This window comes from Eubalaena glacialis, chromosome 13 (assembly GCF_028564815.1).
Source record: "Eubalaena glacialis isolate mEubGla1 chromosome 13, mEubGla1.1.hap2.+ XY, whole genome shotgun sequence".
In the NCBI taxonomy this organism is placed as follows: Eukaryota; Metazoa; Chordata; class Mammalia; order Artiodactyla; family Balaenidae; genus Eubalaena; species Eubalaena glacialis.
This window is the reverse complement of record NC_083728.1, coordinates 82,148,304-82,167,605: the sequence shown is the minus strand read 5'-3', so window position 1 is coordinate 82,167,605 and position 19,302 is coordinate 82,148,304. Positions and strand designations below refer to the sequence as shown.

Sequence of the window (19,302 nt, the reverse complement as noted above, 5' to 3'; positions counted from 1 at the left end):
TCACTAAGCCTAGATTTTGCCTTACCAGTTTAAAAAAAATTAAATTCAAAAAGCAGTTCCTATAGCTCTCCCCCTCCAAACGCATGTTGCAAGCTGCATGGTTTGTTTATATACATTTTGCTTCAACTCAACCAGCTTTTCTAAAACTTAGGTTGATGGTTTAGCGGGTGATGATGGGACACAAGCCTGTTGACCCGCTTGTCCTCATCCCACAAATGGGACAGCAAAGGTACCTGTCTCGTAGGCGTGAGGTTGTAGTGAGATGATGCAAGGCCATAGCAAGTGCTCAGATGTTGCTTTCATCACTGGCATAGCTTCATCATCATTATTAACTTATTTCTCAATTCTTTGTCCCCTTTCTACATTCTCACGTCTAGAGATTTCCTGCTTCTTACTGCCAAAGAATATTTTTGAAGCTTCCTCTTTTGGGGGTACTTTTGGTGTAGCTGACACCGGTGTGGTACAAATGCTTTGAAAATGGGTCCTGAATTCCTTTCCTAGGGCCTTTAGGGAAACTCTTGAGAGAATCAGGATAAGAAAGTTCCTGTAGTTCATCAGATCTTACCCTTTGTCTCTGTGTGATTTATGGTAATCTTATACGGGGGATACGCGACTACTTTAGAAGTACCCACTGCAGCTCTCCTGAATTCGGAGGATTGGGTGTCGTGGAAGGCAGGGATGGCTGTAGAGGAGGATGGGGTATAAACAAATGAAGTATCACAGGTCAAGTGGATGTTTGGGTGGCCGTGTCAGCACCGCTGTTGACAGGAGGCCCTGAACTGGGAACTGAAAGACTAGGTTCTAGACCCAAATGACTGATACCTTCCGAGCCTCTTTTCCTTATCAAATAAGGATTTTGGATTAGATTGTCTCATAGGGCCCTTTGTGCCTTAGTATTTTGTAATTTTTTGCAACTGTCTCATCCACACTGGTGTCCACATTTTCTGGTTGTATAAGTTTAAAAAGCCACCAGGTCAGATGCCAATGTAAATCTTCATCAGGGTCAGTGAGAGACTATTTAAGAATTTCTAAGTCTCAGTAAAAGAGTGTTATTTTTCCTGCCTTCTCTGTGCCCAGGCTCCATAGAAGTAAAAAGTAAAGATATGAAGTCCATCTTCTGTGTTTTGTCAGTTTAAGTAAAAAGAACTTTTCCTTCCATTTTAATAATAGAATTTTTGTGTATTTAATATAGGCAGCGATTTGGCCTCCAGCTGAGTTTAGATTTGAAAAGATGAGAATATTAAAGCTTGTCAAACAGCCCACAAACCAATTAAGTATTTCTAAGCTGACAGGATGTGGGTAGAGTTCTTTTTCTTTTCTCTACCAGTACCCCTCACAAGTAAAAAAAAAAAAAAAAAATCAGATAAACTAGATACTCTCTTTGAAAAGGTGGTCCTGATAATAGGTAACAAGAAAGGTGGCTCCACAATGAGATGAGTATGTAGGCCAGAAATTCAGACAAAAGTATTTCAAGGGTCTTAGAACAGTGCTGTCCAACAGAACATTCTGTCATGATGGAAATGTGCTGCTCTATCCAGTATGGCAGCCGCAAGTCACACGTGGCTGATGGTGGCTAATGTGACTAGGATCTGAACTTTAGATTTTATTTCATTGTAATTATTTTTAATTTTAATAGCCACCTGTGGCTAATGGCTTGGACAGTACAGGACAAGAAAAAGAATAGATTTTGACACATTTTCATGTATCAAAAAAAGAGACAGCCAAAGAGCATGAGATCGCTGGAGTTGTGGAGGGCTGATTTGGGACTAAGAAAATCTGAAGAGCTCTCCTGTGGAATACAATCAGATTTCTACTTTGTTGTTCCAAAGGAAAAAAAGAAGACCACTTGGGAGTGATTGCAGGGCAACGCACTTAGGCTCAGCGTAAAATACTTCCTTACAGTTAGTCATATGAAATTATAATCAGATGTCTTAAAATGTAAGGACGTCCCCCAGTTCTGAGAGTACTCAAGGTCAGGCTTGGTGACAGTATGGCAGGGACCTGCAGTTTCCTCGTCAATAAAATTTAGATGATAATACTTGTTCCACCCTCCCCCAAGATTGTCACTCAGCGCACTGAGAATTAGATGAAATACCGTTTTTATAAGTGCTCTGAAACTACCAAGACATTTTATTAAGCATGACTGATATTAGGTTAAAGACAGTGATTAAAGGACTTTAGGAACTTGGAGTCACCTTAAGGCTGCTTGTTCTGAAACAAGCAAAAAGATTCTCTTTAGGATCCTGAACCAAAGCCCCATAGTTTTGACAGTAAATATGCCCCCCATGAATATGATAAGTGGCATCGGTCATTCAGTCATTGATCTTAAATTTTTCAGTGATTATTTCATCTGGAGAGGATGCTGAAGTTGGCACTGTTGCCTTTCCAAATACCCAGAAAATTCCTGATAATAAGCAAGTGGATGAACTCACAGTAGTTCGACCATAGTATATGCCCTCATTGCTGAGACACCTGGTTCGGGCTTGTAGCATCAATCAGCCTTTGCAGCCTGGTGGTTCCTCCTGTTGGATGTAACAGATTCATGGAAAAGGAGCCTTGTAAGTAATGTCACAGCAGTGGCCTGAAATTGCAAAGAATTTCTACCAGCCTCATGAACCAGGGCATGGCATGGAATGCATTGGCCCTGCTTATCCTCTCGTGGAGATGTGGGAACGGCAGGACTTTGGCTGTGGAGCTCAGCCGCCCATCGATGGGGCTAAGGCTCCCATAAAGAACTCCCACGGAATTCATTAGCCGCATTTCAGCACTGGAGCTGGAACCTCTCACATCGTAGGAGTGACGGTTCAGAAAAATAACGATGCCCCTTAGGTTATTATTGATAGACCCTGCTTTCTTTTTAAGCAGGAAGACATTTCCTTGTCCTGTCTCTTGTTAAAATGATAAGTGCACAGCACTCTCATTAGGATGTAGCCCCTCAGCTCCCAAGGACGTGCGGAGTTTTCCTTTCCTTCCTTTTCTGCTGCCTCTCAGGTCGTCTCATTGCTACATTTTGAGTAGACAATTATGTACTAATAAAAGCTACAAATAAGGGACACTGGACAACCCCCGTCTTATATACTGGCATTTGGTCCTCTTCCATATCCTTCCCTGGAGAGTAATGATACCCACCTGGACACAAAGCTGGTGGAATTAAAATTCAGCCCTGATTCACAGATGGCTGCCTTCGTCCATGGCACGTGTGCGCATCTAGATGTTCTTGCACGTGCTTTCCTGGCAGCCAAGATGGATGCGTGCATAGGTTAAATTGCTGGAGAAAATCAACTTTCTTCACCAGTTGCATCTGATACAAATTTCTAAGTCCGGCTGGGCCCTGGTGCTGAGTATTCCCTCATTTTCACCGTTTCCACAGTGGTTGCTTCAGACTTTTTCCTTTCATCTTGAATCCTCCATTCCAGACTTGCCTATCATACCTCATTATCTATAGATAGCCTTTCCAAGAATATCAAGGATGTCCAAAAAGATCATCCTTGACTTCCACCTCCTCCATTTAACATTTTTTGTCAGACTCGTTATTCATGTTTACATCACTCCCTCTGCTGTCAGGCAAAACGTGTTCTTCTTTTTCCCAAGGTCAAAACCGTGTTCTTCAGCCAACCCTTACTGTCTCCTACATGGCTTTGTCACATCAATCATTTCTTTCCCTTTGTCTTAATACCCACTAACTCCTTCACCGCTTCCTTCCCTCTCAGCATGTGAACTTGAGCAAGTCTTCTCCATCTTAAAAAAAAAAAAAAACTAGTTCCATTTTGAGTCTCTCCTTCCCTTCAAAGTCAAGACATTTTATACTTGCTGTCATCCTTTCTTCTTAACCTCTGAAAATTATATCCTATTGTGCTAATAATGTCATTTCTTAATACCCACCAATGACTCGCTAATCGCAAAGTCCAGCAGAGGATGGTGGCCTTCTGCCTGGCTGATTGCACGTTCCCCCTCGGAGCTGCCATCCCATGGCTGTCCTGATCCTGCCCAGTCCTCTTTCTCATCCTCTTCACTGTTTTTATCAGGTTCTCCCCTCTTTCTCCTCAAATATATAAGAATCCCAGTGTTAATAGAGAATGCACTTAATAGCAGCAAATCCTGGCTCCACCGCTTATTTAGCTGTGGAAACCTGAGTAAGTTACTTAATGTTTCCGAGGATGTTTCCTCATAGTTCTTCAGAAAAAGGATAAAGGATAAAAGTAGCAAAGTGAGGCTAAAAGTAGCAAACGCATGCCAAGTACTTAGCGCAGCTCCTAGCTCACTGCTTCTTACTTTGCCTTTTTTTGCTCCCACTGCCCATGCCCTCACTTTCCATCTTTATCCTTTCTGCTCTTGGCCTCCCCTCTGGAGCCCCCAAAGCCACATCATCAACCACCTGCTGGATGCCTTCCTCAAATAGAAATCATCATTTCTTTCACCCAAAGTAAGTTTCTCATTCCCCGTCTCAGCTCGACAGTCTCTCAGGTTTGAAGCACAGATGTCCATTTCATCTCCAATGTCTCTCTCACCCTCACATCCAGCCAGTCAACAAGCCATGCCAGTTCTAGCCTCCTGGATTTTTGGCTCTGGAACTTTCTTTTGATTCTAAAAGCCACAGTCGGGACTTCCCTGATGGCTCAGTGGTTAGGAACCTGCCTGCCAATGCAGGGGACACGGGTTCGATCCCTGGTCCGGGAAGATCCCACGTGCCGCGGAGCAACTAAAAACTACTGAGCCTGTGCTCTAGAGCCCGCGAGCCACAACTACTGAGCCCGCATGCCACAACTACTGAAGCCCATGCGCCTAGAGCCCGTGCTCCGCAACAAGAGAAGCCACCGCAATGAGAAGCCCGCACACCACAATGAAGAGTAGCCCCTGCTCACCACAACTAGAGAAAGACTGCGTGCAGCAACAAAGACCCAACACAGCCAAAAAATAAGTAAAATTAATTTTAAAAAATTTTAAAAATTAAAAAAATAAAAGCCACAATCATGGTTAAGTCTCCTTTTACCTCCAGCTTAGATTATTGTTCTGGCCTCTGAAGAAGTCCCCCCTCTCTATTCCACTGTAAACATTCTTCCTAAAATGGTATACATGTGATCCCGTCATTACCAGCTCAGATCGTTCTCTGTGGTACTTTCTGTTACTGTTAACTTTGGACTGAACGTTAGCCAGTCTGTGGTTCAGGAGTAGAGCAGGAGAAATGGTCGATGCTCTGCACAGAGTCAACTCATTAAAAGCTGAATAAATGTACTGTAAAATAAAGAAAATCAGTAGTGTAACGAGATGTAATGCCGGAAGAACTGCTTTGGTGATAAATGGTTGATTAAGTAACGCCTAGCTCTCAATGGCTATATCCTCAGAATTAGTTATGGAATGAAATAGGTCACTTGATCGTTCTTCACTTGAAGCCTATCAGAAGAGGGCGATGGACGGATGATTACGAGGGGGTCCCAGCTGGAAGTCAACAGGCTGCCTTCTGCTCCCACCCAGCCAGTGCGAGCCCACCCTCTGCACCCCTCTCCTTTCAACCCGCGCTGAAGGGGCCAGGGCTCCATCCTTGCTACGCGTTTTTTGATCCTGAGACCACCGTGGAGCTCCAAAGGAGTTCCCTGCCAAACCTAGCACAAGAATGAAACTGGGTCTTCAGAAAAACCGTGTGATACCTTGTACTGCAGGTCTTTTGTGGACACAGAAAGCATACTTGCTGGTGTCCCTGGGTTTGTCCCCCCTCCCACCACCATGCCTCACACCCTGTCTCCCACCCCTGACCCTCAACACTCTGGGCAAGAAAACAGTGATGTTTCTTCATCTGGCAGCATGTTCTGTGTGAGAAGAGGCCAGCGGAAGGGGGTTTGATGTGTGAGTGACAGGTCCCCCAGGTAACGCTGCTGGGGAGTGCTTGATCTGACTGGTTTGAAGCTGAGAACTCACCAGGTCACACTGGAAACATTTGCTGCTGGGCATGGCTTTCATCCGTGTTTATCTTCTTTTTTTAAAAAAACCCTTCCTGAGGTTTGGGGGGGGGTTGTTGTTGGGTTATTTTGGGGGCTTTGTTTTTTGTTTTTTGGGGGTTTTTTGGGTACAAATGGGTATTTTTTCCGAGAGAGAGAGAGGGAATGTGTGTGTGTGTGTGTGTGTGTGTGTGTGTCTATTGGCAAGAGCATTTGTATATTCCTTTTATTGTTTCTTGTCACTGCAGGGAAAGGTTGTAACCTTTTGATGTGGATTGTGAATCTTAATGAATTCATCACTTGCCATGGCAAAGAGATGCTTGTTCAAAGAGTGGGGAAACATTTTCTTTTTCTAACAATATTAACAGGAACATTGTATAGAAAATAATAACTAATCTTTTGAGCACCTACTGCGTGTTACCTACCATTTTAAACACTTCATGTATTAACTTATTTAATCCTCAGTAGAATCCATTATTGTTGGTTTTCCCATTGACATTTGAGGAAACAAAAGCAGAGGGAAGTTAAGTCCTTTGCCTGAGGCTGTACTTTCAGTAAATGAGAGGCCCAGGGCTCAGACTCAGGTTGGGGTTCTAGTGGCAGCAGTGTTCATCCGACTGCTTTCCAGCCTCGAAAACGATTGGTGCGCATAAGCATGGAGCGCTGAGGACTTACTAGATGTTCCCTCAGGCTGGTACCCAGGACGTGGCCTCTGCCTTCAAGGTCATTACTGTCTAGTGGTTAGAGGAGAGGGCTGAGTCTGTCTTGTTTACTGATGTATCTCCATTGCTGGGCGCAGTGTCAGGCACGTACGTGGGAGGCAGTCAATAAAATTTTGTTGAATTGAGTCAATATAGGCTCCAAAAGGTTAATTTAGCTTGTGAATTATCGAGATTGAATCGTGATCTGTTAACATTATAGGGTGGTCATGACCTGCCACCTTTAGAAACACCAGTGGGAAAAAAAGTTTGGCAGTGTTTGGATCACTGTTCTTTCCTGCTGTGGTATTTTTTTCTTTTTATAGATTTATTTTATTTATTTTTGGCTGCGTTGGGTCTTCGTTGCTGCTTGCGGGCTTTCTCTAGTTGCGGTGAGCGGGGGCTACTCTTTGTTGCAGTGTGTGGACTTCTCATTGTGGTGGCTTCTTTTGTTGCGGAGCACGGGCTCTAGGCGCGCGGGCTCAGTAGTTGTGGCTTGTGGACTCTAGAGCGCAGGCTCAGTAGTTGTGGCTCACAGGCTTAGTTGCTCCGCTGCACGTGGGATCTTCCCAGACCAGGGCTCGAACCCGTGTCCCCTGTGTTGGGAGGCAGATTCCTAACCACTGCGCCCCCAGGGAAGCCCCCCTGCTGTGGTATTTATAAAGCTCTCTCAAGGGTTACGTGGGGGCTCCCTAGCTCCTGTATGATTTATAAATCTCTTATGCATGTCACATAAAGCTTTTCATGCTGGAGAACCATCAGATGCACTCATTGACATAATGTAATGTTGTGAGAAGAGGAAGATGATTAATTCAAAGGTGGGACATAGGACAGAGGTGGGCGGGACCTGGAGGACAGTGAGGGTGATGCAGCAAAGACGTGAGCTAGAGTGGAGGCACGAGAGGTGGAGGAGGAGGCAGGCGCAGGGCAGGCTGTACAGGGACAGCGAGCCGGAACTCCGACTGGACAGGAGCATCGAGGCAAAGCATGAAACATTGCTCAGAAAAGCTTGAGTACAGGGGTCCATCAATGACCTTAAACCTAAAGACTTAAGAACTCTGAAACTATGGGCCTGTGGCTTATAAGCTGTCATTTCAGGTTGAATGAGTTTCGATTAGGAAAGGGTTTTCAGGCCACCCGCGCCGCCCCCCTGTTGTTAATTCTCCAACTGTTTGGACCATGAGTTCTGGGGCGTTCTGAGACAGCATGAGTCAAGGGAGAGGGATTCTAGTGGCTGGAGGGCTACTTGCTGTAGGGGAGGTGAAGGAGGGTTCCGTGAGTGTCAGCAGGTAGGGTAGCTTTGCCAGAAAGTGTTTAGAAAAGTGAGACATAGCCCCCCCCCCCCACTTCTCATTAAGACACTTTACTGCCATCATCCACTCAGCAAAACTGCAGCATTAGGTGCCTAGTGTTTGATTTGAACTTTGTGTCTGTTCTGCATGAAAATGCGCTGTGCCTGTTGATGTCACTTTGGCGCTGCTGGGACAGAAAGTGGGTGTTTTATATGCTATCTCTTTTCAAGGAAGATGGAATGGCCTTGTAAAAGTGGTTTCCAAGGAATAACCTAGCATTTTAAAGATTTATAGAACAAGTGTCCACTTATAGGTTCACTTAAGTTTTATAAAACATTTTCGCTTCTGCCTTGCCATGTCAGCAAAAGGGTCTGGAATTTAAATAAATAAAACCTGGTGGGACATAATAAAGTACAAAAAAATATGGTGCATCAAGTTACTACTGAAAAGAATATTGAGGCCTAAGTGATCTTCTCACTGATGCCTCCTGAACAGAAGACAGCTTTAATCTTGAGGCTCTAGGATATTTAAATAAGGTGAGGGATTTGTGAGCTGGGGATGCTATGAGGTGTATCCACCAAAGATAAAGATCCCATTTCAGATGTGCACTTTTGTTTTAATGAAAGAAGACAGATGAGGGTGCAGAACAGAAATGTTTCTTCCCATAGGAGTTTCTCAACCCAGCTAACTTGGTGAGATTTTTAAAAATAAATACTTTTGAGTACATCATGAAATAGGATGTATTGTGGTGAGACAGAGAACAGTAATGGAAGCAGGAAAACCTGTAGACATTAAAAAGTGTTTGCTAAGGCCCTCCTGTGTTTACTGTTGCGGGGGTTTTAGTAAAAACAAAATATGGTCTCTACCAAGTTCAGAAGGTGTATTTTCTCTGTCTTTATTCATTCTTCTTGGTTTCCGCGGGGCCCAGAACACCTAACACCTTCAGAGCACATACCCCATGAATGAGTGGCTTTGGAAAGAAGCTCTAGGAAACACTACACAAACACTTTTAATCAGTTACATTGTAATGCCTTCATCCTGTTTTTCCATCTGGCCCAAGTAACTGATCCTTTGAAAATTGCCCTGAGGGCACTTTTATTTTACTGAAGAAATTAGACAAAAGAATAAGTAAATGAATGAATGAATAGAAGAAAATTATCCCTCATGCAATTGGTAGACCAAATTATCCTAAACCTGCTCATTAAGACTTGTTTGGCTATGCTTTTTATACTACTGTCCCTAAGTGCTTTAATCATTTATTAATTATTAAACCTCCCTATTGCTTTAGGTGAAATGCAAACTTGACACCAGTTTGGAATGCAGTAAGTTTCTTTTTTATTTTCCTCAACATCTATATGCAATCAGTTAGAAACTTTGCCCTGTTGGTACTTTGTTTTACTGAGCCTCAGTCTAAAGCGTAAATTAAGCCCAGGAGGTCACTGCAGCATCATCTTCCGGAAACTCCTAGTATCAGAAAAGGGCATCCTTCATTCAGCTCCAATATCATCTTTGTGCCCTTACATTTGTGTGGAGAAGGGAAGCATGTCTTTCATAAAACCTGGCTGTAACTACGCAAGCCACCTTCACGTTTGTGATAGAAATATTCTATGAGAGTGGGGCTTCCCTGGTGGTGCAGTGGTTGGGAGTCTGCCTGCCAATGCGGGGGACACGGGTTCGAGCCCTGGTCTGGGAGGATCCCACATGCCGCGGAGCGGCTGGGCCCGTGAGCCACAACTGCTGAGCCTGCGCGTCTGGAGCCTGTGCTCCGCAACGAGAGAGGCCGCGATGGTGAGAGGCCCGCGCACCGCGATGAGGAGTGGCCCCCGCTTGCCGCGGCTGGAGAAGGCCCTCGCACAGAAACGAAGACCCAACACAGCCATAAATGAATAAAATAAATAAATAAAAATAGTGTTAAAAAAAAAAAAAATCTGTAAAAAAAAAGAAATATTCTATGAGAGTAAAGTTCACTATATCGAACTTATACAAAAGCCAAACTTTCCAACATGTATTAAATTTGTCTTTATTTTGCATCATGGCATTTATGGGTGGGGGGTCCACTGGGGGCAGCTTATTTGATCTGAGATCCAGAGATTTTTTTCATTTGGCAAACATTTGTTGAACTCCTGCTGTGTGCTGTACACCACCGGGGGATAAAACTAGGGCAGTCGCTGTCCTCAAGGAGTGAGTTGTCTAGCATGTGAGTCCAATGTAAAACAGCTAGCAGAATTGGGAAGTGATAGGCTGGGTGGAGGTAGCGGGCCTTAGAAGAAAAGGGGGAGAAGAAATGGCGAAGGTGGACGAAGGCTGGCAGCAGGGAGGCTCCAAGTTCCCCTGGGAATGCTGGTGTTCAAGGAGGAGAGGCCATTTTGAAATCTCATCTCAGCAGCTGAGTGGATGGTTCCAGTGGGATGGGTGGAGGAAGAGGGCTCAGTGCAGTTGGGCCAGGGTCTGGCCTCCTTCCAGGGATGGGATGACAGGGGCTCCCCGACATCAACAGTGATACCAGCTGAGTGAAGACAGTCAGGGAGACACCTTACAATAGCTGCTTAATTTGGATCCTTGCCAGTATATTTTAACGAAGTGATGGCATTTACCCAATGAATGACTAGATACCAGTCTAAGTGCTTTCCCTGTATTATCATGCTTCATCTTCACAACTTTGTGAGATAATCAGTGTTATTCCCATTCAATAGATGGAAAAACTAAGGAATAAAGGGGTTATCCACCTAGAAAAAGGCAGGGAAGGTGCAGCAGCAATTCAAGTCCAAGGTTGTTTAACTGCAACACCTTTGCTCTTAACTGGGAGGCAGTCGTACCTCCTTTAATATAGAAAGCCCTTCCAAACATCCCAACACCAAGATTCCACATACTTTCCTATTAGAGTAGCTTTGTGTTAGGTCTCTTTTCCCCTCATTTTCTTTCTCCATAAGTTTGGCAGAATCTTGTTGGCTTCACTTAACCATCATTATAAATGTAGCAGCGCTGTTTTAAATACTTATGAATAGAGAGTTAGGAAGCAAATGCACTCTGATTTTTTTTAAAGTCTATTTCATTATTTTAAAAAATTCTGGTTATAAGCTACCAAATTGATTTAGTAGTTTGGAGCAACTTCGGGTGTTCTCTCAGATACCAAATAAACAGTATTTCTAACCACAGTGACTAAATCAGGCACTTCCATGTTTGAAAAATTTATAGGGTAGAAAAAAATATATGTGGCCAAATAAATATCCAGGCAGTTGGGACATGTCTAAAGTGAAACACTGGTTTCCTGAAACATATTCAGTAAACGTACAACCATGTCACAGAAAGAGATTATGCTCAAGAGAATTTATTATGATGTGTTTGCTCCCCCAGAATATTGCCCTGTAGTTTATGAAGCATCTCAATAATGAAGTCATTTGTTTCAGATACTCTTTATGAAAATGAAATGTTCCCTTGAACCCTGGAAAACGTATTTGGTCAATCTAATTAGGAAAAAAAATGAATTTTGTATTTAGCATTTTAATCCTGAAATTAGAAGGGACATTCAACAACTGAAGTAAATTCAAGGGATACCTAAAATAAAGACTGAATTGATTGTCTTCTTTTAACATTTTGACTTAACAAGAAGATTTATCAGATCAGCAAAACTTCTTGTATAAACTCTACTTGAGTTTGGGACTTTTTTTTAAGGAAAAAAATTCCTTGTAGGGATTATTTTTAATGTGTATTGTAGTGTATTCGTGTATGTGAGACTTACCAAATCCAGATGAAATGAATTGAAGGGAACGTATTTTTCTTTTTCTTTTTTTGGCTGCGTTAGGTCTTCTTTGCTGCGTGTGGGCTTTCTCTAATTGCAGCAAGCGGTGGCTACTCTTAGTTGCGGTATGCAGGCTTCTCATTGCGGTGGCTTCTCTTGTTGCGGAGCACAAGCTCTAGGTGCGCGGGCTTCAGTAGTTGTGGCATGCGGGCTCAGTAGTTGTGGCTCGCGGGCTCTAGAGCACAGGCTGAGTAGTTGTGGCGCACGGGCTTAGTTGCTCCGCAGCATGTGGTATCTTCCCGGACCAGGGCTCGAACCCGTATCCCCTGCATTGGCAGGCGGATTCTCAACCACTGCGCCACCAGGGAAGTCCTGGAGGGAACGTATTTTGAATTTGCCATCTATTATATTTTTCGGTTCAGTGTGTGAGGTAGAAGAACAAGGCTGATCTTTACTGTGCAAATGGGCCTTCATGGTGTGGTGTAACACCTCTGCAAAGCTGTGGAATTTTATCCTCTGCATTCTGTAGCTCCTAGATGCTAAAGTCTCAGCTGTATTCATGTGGAACCAAAAGAAGGCAGCCAGTTACACGTTAGTCTTACACCCAGGCAGAGATGGTCACAGAAAGATAGCTTTGGTGATCCTAATCAAATGCCTACCAGAAGTCAGATGATTTGTTGTGGTTTTCATTTTGTGGCCTTCTCTACTGGTGTCTATTTAAAATAAGTGAGAAGCAAGCAAGTGAAAGAGTGCCACACATGTTTGTAAAGAGGGCCAAACCAAAGAAATAGGGCCATTTTCCTGAGAGAGACCGTCTAGCACAGGGGCTCAGGGGCATAGCTCCGCAGTCGGGCTGGCTGGGTTTGAATCCCACCACCACCACTTATTTGTTGGAAGACATTGGCTAAGTTGCTTACCCTCTCAGTGCCTCTGTTTCTTCATCCCTGGAAAGGGTAGAGAATAGAGTCTATAAGACCAGTAAAAGGACTAATGGAGGAATATAGATATAAAACAAAACACTTCGAGCAGTGTTGTCCCCACGCTGAGTGTACAGTAAATGTTAGTGCACATCATTAATATTTCTAAAATTCCAAACTTGAACTTTGCAGGCACTTCTGTTAAGCACAGAGTGTATCACAAGGCAGTTGGCCACCCTGTAGATACAAATTCTTAGACAAGGGTGAGTGATTATCAAATGAGTCCATGCAGACAGATTGTCCTGTCCCCAAACAAGACATAGACCGTGGACATCAGCCTGGCCCTCACATCCAGGCAGTCTGGGGCACTGTGCTCAAAGGATACAGCAAGCTCAGGCAGACATTTGTACCAGGAACAACCTCGTAGGGGCACCTCCCGACAGTCGGCATCATGGGAGATAGTACAGGGCCAGGTAATACTGAAGCCTTGTTCCACTTTTGTCCAGAGCTCAAAAGATGGCACAAAGCCCTAGTTTTCTTCATCCTTTTGGTCCAGGTACTTTACATGTATTGCTTTCCTTTGATTTGATTCCAAACTCAGGTTCAAATGGGCGCCTCCCAGCAACATCACCCTCTCCCCTTCCTGGCTTACACCAGTTAGAGCCCATTCTAGAACTGGAGTTGGAGTTAATCCCACAGACATTGAAAGCAGAAGCAAGGATATTTCCCAAAGAAAAATTGGAGTACTGTTTTACCAAGAAAATTGAAAGGATGAGGTGACAAAAACAACAGATGTCTGTACATGGGGGTGGGGTGGGGTGTAAGCAGTGGGGGCTGAGATAGCTTGGTTCTCCAGTTAGCATTGGCCCAGAAACCAGGTTTGCAGGGGAGGCCAGTCCACAACCCAACTCAGAGGCTGAGACAGGCAAAATAAGAGGAAAAGAAACAGACATTGGAAAAAAATAATATTCACTGGGTGTCTATTCCATACCAGGGTCTTTACATTTGTGGTCTAATTTAAGCCTCATCTCACCATGAAGTAGAATTGGGAGTTTAAAGGGGTTGGAAATGAGGATAAAGATAAATCTGGAGTCACCCAGAGCTTTGGGTGACCCCAGGGCAGACTGACAAAGCAGGCCTCTTAGAGGGGAGCATGGGTGCTAAATGGTGGGGAGCATGCAGGCAGGTTAAAAAGGGGGCTGCTTGGGGTTCTAACAATGAAATAATTCTGTTTGACCTAGATGTGAAGTGATTAATTACTTTCATTGTTTGCAAAGCAGTAAAGCCAGCCAACCATGCCACAATCTTGATCTTGCAACCCACATATCTTATTTTTCAACAAGGAAAATCCTTTTAAAGAGATAAATGTGAATTCTGTGTGCCATGTATATATTTGTGCCACATTTAATTTCATTAGCTATAATATCACATGGCTGTGCTTATTTAACTGCTTAGACCAGATGGTAATGCCTTCTGAAGAAAAATGGTTCCACGATGTAATTGAACATGTCCTGTTGACAGAGTTACAACCACCCATTTTCCCAGTTAAATATAGGTAATTCAATAAAATGAACACAGAGTCTATTTCTCTGCCACCACTTCTAGTTCAAAACAAAAGGGAGAAAATGTGCTGTAAAGTGGGGAAATTGCACAGTTATAGTGTATAGCATGGGGGGGATAGGAATAAAGGCAGGCCTTTCCCTCCCACACTGGACGACAGAGGAGCTATTTGATACCTTGATTTGGCTGGTGACCAAGGGGAGAGGCCTTGGCTTTCTCAGCTATGACCAGTCTGAAAGTGGTGATGAAAGTGGACGTGAACATTATGAAAACTAGCCGGTACATTTTGCAGCATGATGTAAAGTGTTGGCTTCTGAGTGTAATCAAGCGCAGAGGAAACATTTGTGTTGACTCTGGGCAGATGAGGATGTTGGGTTTTATGATTGTTTTCAATCAATACAAAAATAGGCTGGCCAAATTAATGTATGAGGACAAACATCTGATGAAGCTGTCACTGAAAATATTTTTGTATTTATTGGAAAAAAAACAGATTAACTGTAGGCTCCTCCAGGCCTCCCTGATCCTGCTTATGTAACTATGAAATGTAAAGTTTCAGTAAAAGAAAGAAGAAAGTCATACTCTGGCATTGGAACTTTTCAGCAAGGTCACTGGAGATGATGATAATGATGATTATCACTATGGCTGATAATAAGTGAGACCTTATCAGGAGGAAGTTGGAAAATGGATATAAATGATGCAGTTGCTATGTGTACCTTTTTCTTAGCTATCTTTCTATTTTGTCAGAAAACTTGCAGTTGTTCTCGCCTCTCTCCTTGCTTGTGGAGAAGTTGAGAATTTGAGAGTCAGAAGGACCTTAGAATCCACTCAAGGTCAGCCTCTCATTTTACCCATTGAAGAAAGTAAGGCCCAAAGAGGAAAATACACACAGCTCAAGAGAGACTAGGGCCGGGGCTCCGTTGTCTCTTCCCCTGTAACTGATTTAGCCCCTATTCCAGTGCTGAGGGGCTGATGGGGAGAGGGAAGGGTGGGACGTGAACACGTGAGGGTTCCCTACCCTCACTGCTGGTCACCCAAAGCAGCTTCACTTCTATCTGTTTCATATATTGGGGTCCCCTGTAAGAATTTATTTAAAATATTCTTCTCACGTAAAGAAGTACAAAGTTCAAAACCCACTATTCTCAACCATAGGAATTCTTAACAGTAGTGGTGGTCGTATATTATGCCTGCCCATCTGCACTCCTGCCCAGTGGGTCTTAAGATATGGGCTCCCATATATCTACTGTTCCTAATTCATGTGACAAAAAGTAAAGCTGAACCAAATCTTCTTGTGGAGAGTATGTTCAGAAGGTAGAATAAGGAAATTATTTTAGGATAGTTAAATGTTTAGACAGTGTAGAACTTTGTCACCCTACCCGCATCCCAATTAGATTTGGGAAAATTAAACTTAGGAATCAGAGTCCTGGATGTTAGTCCCAGCTCTGCAGGGAGTTGCTGTTTGACATTGCACATTGCCTGTAGCCCAGTTCGGAGAACCGTCAGTCCTACCTGTTAAGGAAGTAGGAGAAGATGGCAAGCCTTATCCAGATGCTACAGAGTGAATCCCAGCAGGAAGAGGAAGGCATCCCACCCCTGAGCCCATTAGCACCAGCCATCTGCCTGCATGTACCTTCACCCCAGGCCTCCTCTCTAAAGCATCTCCACTGGTGACTCAGAAATCTAACTGTTCACTTTACACGTTTTGCGTTTGTTTCATTTAGTCACCAAGTCTTGAGCTACTTTCTCTGCTTTTTGCCCTGTGGGTGGGGGCCAGCCTCAAGTTCAGCCCAGCAGGCTGAGCCTGGAGAGGCAATCACAGCCCCCAGATGAACTCCTTTGTCCCTGAAAGGGGCCTTTCTAGGAGGCTCCCCAGGGGCTGCTGATCTGTTCCCCCAAGGCTTCATGATTGCCTCTCCACCTGTCCCCAGAGGGATCTGATTGCAGCTCTGCTCTCCCCTGGGCCTTTTCTATGCTTTTTACCCACTTCCAGCCTGTCTCCTGAAGGCCTGATTGGCCTCTCCACTTCTCCCAGGGCACCAAAATTGTTCTGCAGCTCCTCTTCAGCTGCCTCAGCCATCTGACCTCTGCCACACTGGTCTTTGGGTTTTCCTTACTCCATGAGTGTCCATTTGAACACAGGTACATGCACACACATGCATACAGCCCATTGTAAAAACTCCTCTGGATCTTTCTCTCAGCACTGCTTAATATAATTCCCACCTTCTCCTAAACCTAACTTCCCAGTTAACCCCTGACTCAGACTAGCCAACCAGGGCCGAGTTGGCCACGCCCTTTTCTTTAGTTTACTTGGAGCAGGTAGAAGAGGCTAGAGGCCCAGGTATTGTGTGCTTCACACATCATCTCTCTAATTTACTTTAACACAGGGCCCATAGCCACTTCTAAGAGATCAGATCAGCTTTACTCTGAGTGGTTTCTTTTAGCCATGTTGGAATTTTTTCCTCCCTTGGCATAAAGTAATGAGTGTGCTTCCTTGGGTGGCAGCAGTGAAGAGAAATTGAGTCTTCACGTCACATCAGCACGGTTGTGGAGGCCATGAAACAATCTTATCATCAAAGTGCTCGGTAACAGCTATAAAAACGTAATCACAGGTGGCAGAGGGCATGAAATGCATGGCTCCATGCCTAGTTCTTAGATAATAGGGGCATTCATGGGTTTCCAAATGGAGCCCTTGGTGTTTCCAGTCCTGTGTCTTCCCAACTTCTCAAAGGACTACTTTGCTCCATTTGTCTAAAGATCACTGCCTTTAGGAATAGCCTCAGGGGCTGCTCTACCTGTCAGCCTTCTGCATGAGCCTTGTGGAGCTGGTTATGGTGGAAGGGGAACTGGAGAACATTCTTCAGCCGTGGCGCTGTATAGATTTGCTCTTCCAAAGAAAATTGCCTTGGGAATAGCACTTGTAACATGGCCAGGGCTGGGGATTGAGGGGACAGCAGAAGGTAACTTGTGACATTTTCCCAGAATTTTTTGTAATATCTGATTCTTCATTTGAGATTTCTCTTTTTGAATAAGATACACAGGTAGTTCATGTAATTCAGGATTTGGATGCTCTGGGCATCATACTGTGTCTTTCAAAATTCAATAAAGGTGCAGTTAGTGTAAGTCATCTTTCTGTAGGAATCTCTTCTGTTCCCATCTGCTCTTAGACTCCCTGTTTTGTAGTATTTTGTCACCTGACCTGCATTTGTTGTGTAAAATATGCCATTTAATTTTCGTTTTATTCCTAGCTATCAGCATAGGATGACTATGGTGACATCTTTTCAGCCTAAAGCAGAGACACTGGTATTTGGTTGGCCTCTACAGCCTTGGTGGAGGCGTGTGTGGTTCCTTTTAGGTCTTTCTAAATATTGAGAAGAGCTCCCTGACCCCCACAATCAGCTCCATGGACCCCTGCTCCCAGCCACTGAATTCAGCAGTGCTTTGTGTTTGTCTTAATACTATCATGATGGAGAGAAGCTACATTTAGGATTTTTATTTGAAGGGTTGGACAGCAAGACCTTCTACTGCATTGGATTTTTAAATAGGCTTAATGCTTTCTACTCCAGAGAACTGGATGCCTTTTAAGTAAGAAAACTAAAATATAATAGGTTGGCTTTAAGATCACAGTGCAAGTTTGTCAGAATCATTTGAATAACTTTTTTGTGTGTATCTATTGGGTATAAGCCAGTGGGCTAGAAGCCCAGGGGTGACAGAAAGGGGTGAAAGTTGCAGACCCTGCCCTCAAGGGGTTTCTGTGTAAGAGAGCAAATAAAGTATAAATAAAATTAACCACATTCAGCAGTAATGAATGAGTTTAGACCACTAATTTGTGAAGATTTCAGAAAATGGGAGATAAATTGATTTATTTAAAAAGATAGTTTATAGAGATGGAGTTCACATAACAAAATTAACCATTTGAAATGAACAATGCAGTGGCATTTAGTACGTCCACAATGTTGTGCAACCACCACCTCTACCTAGTTCCAAAATATTTCCATCACTACAAAGTAAAACCCTTTATCTACTGAGCAGTATACTGATTCCTCTCTCCCCCTAGCTCCTGGCAGCCTCTGATCTGTGTTCTGTCTCTAAAAGTTTATCTATTCTGGATATCTCATATAAATGGAATCATACAGTGTGTGACCTATTTGTCTGGCTTTTTTGCTTAGCATAATATTTTGGAGGTTCATCCATATTGTAGCATGTGTCAGTACTTAATTCCTTTTATGTCTGAATAATGTTCCAATGTATGTATATACCATAATTTTTTAACCATTGATGGACATTTGGGCCATTTCTACCTTTTGGCTATTTTGAATAGTGCTGCTATGAACATGTGTGTACATGTGCTTGTATGAGTATCTGATTTCAGTTCTTTTGGTTATGTACCTAGGAGTCAAATTTCAGGGTCATATGGTAAGTCTATGTTTAACTTTTTGAAGAATCACCAAATCCATAGGCTGAACCATTTTGAGTTCCCACCAGCAGTATATGAGGGTTCCAGTTTCTCCAAGTCCTCTCCAACACTTGCTTTTTTTTTCTTTCTTTTTTTTTTTGTTTGTTTGTTTGCTTTTGTTCTGTTTTTTTACAGCCACCGTAGTGGGTGTAAAGTCATACCACATCATGGTCTTTATTTGCATTTCCTTATTGATTAATGGTATTGAACATGTTTTCATGTGCCTGCATATCTTCTTTGAAGAAATGCCTATTCATGTCCTTTGCTCACTTTGAATTGGGTTGTCTGTCTTTTTGTTGTTGAATTGTAAGAATTTTTTATATATTTTTGTTATTAGACCCATATCAGATATATAATTTGCACATTTTCCACATTCTTTAGGTTATATTTTCATCTTCTTGGTAATGCTCTCTGTTGCAGTTTTTAATTTTGATGAAGTCTAATTTATCTGGTTTTTGCTTTTATTGCTCATTTTTTATATTATATCTAGGAATGCTTTGCCAAATCCAGGGTCATAGGGATTTATCCCTATGTTTTCTTCTAAGAGTTTTATGGTTTTAGCTCTTATATTTAGGCTGATGATCCATTTTGAGCTAATTTTTGTACATGATGTGGCTATCCAGTTGTCCCAGTACCATTTGTTGAAGGGATTCTTCTTCCCTGTTGAATAATCTGGGCACCTTTGTCTAAATCAGTTGGCCATAGATGTTTAT

General features: G+C 43.2%; 1 protein-coding gene across 3 annotated transcripts in view; it reads left to right on the top strand.

Moving 5' to 3' along the window:
- The window catches only part of AUTS2 (activator of transcription and developmental regulator AUTS2), a 1,116,331-nt gene that overhangs the window by 680,917 nt on the left and 416,112 nt on the right, over nucleotides 1-19,302 (top strand). The window lies entirely within an intron of this gene.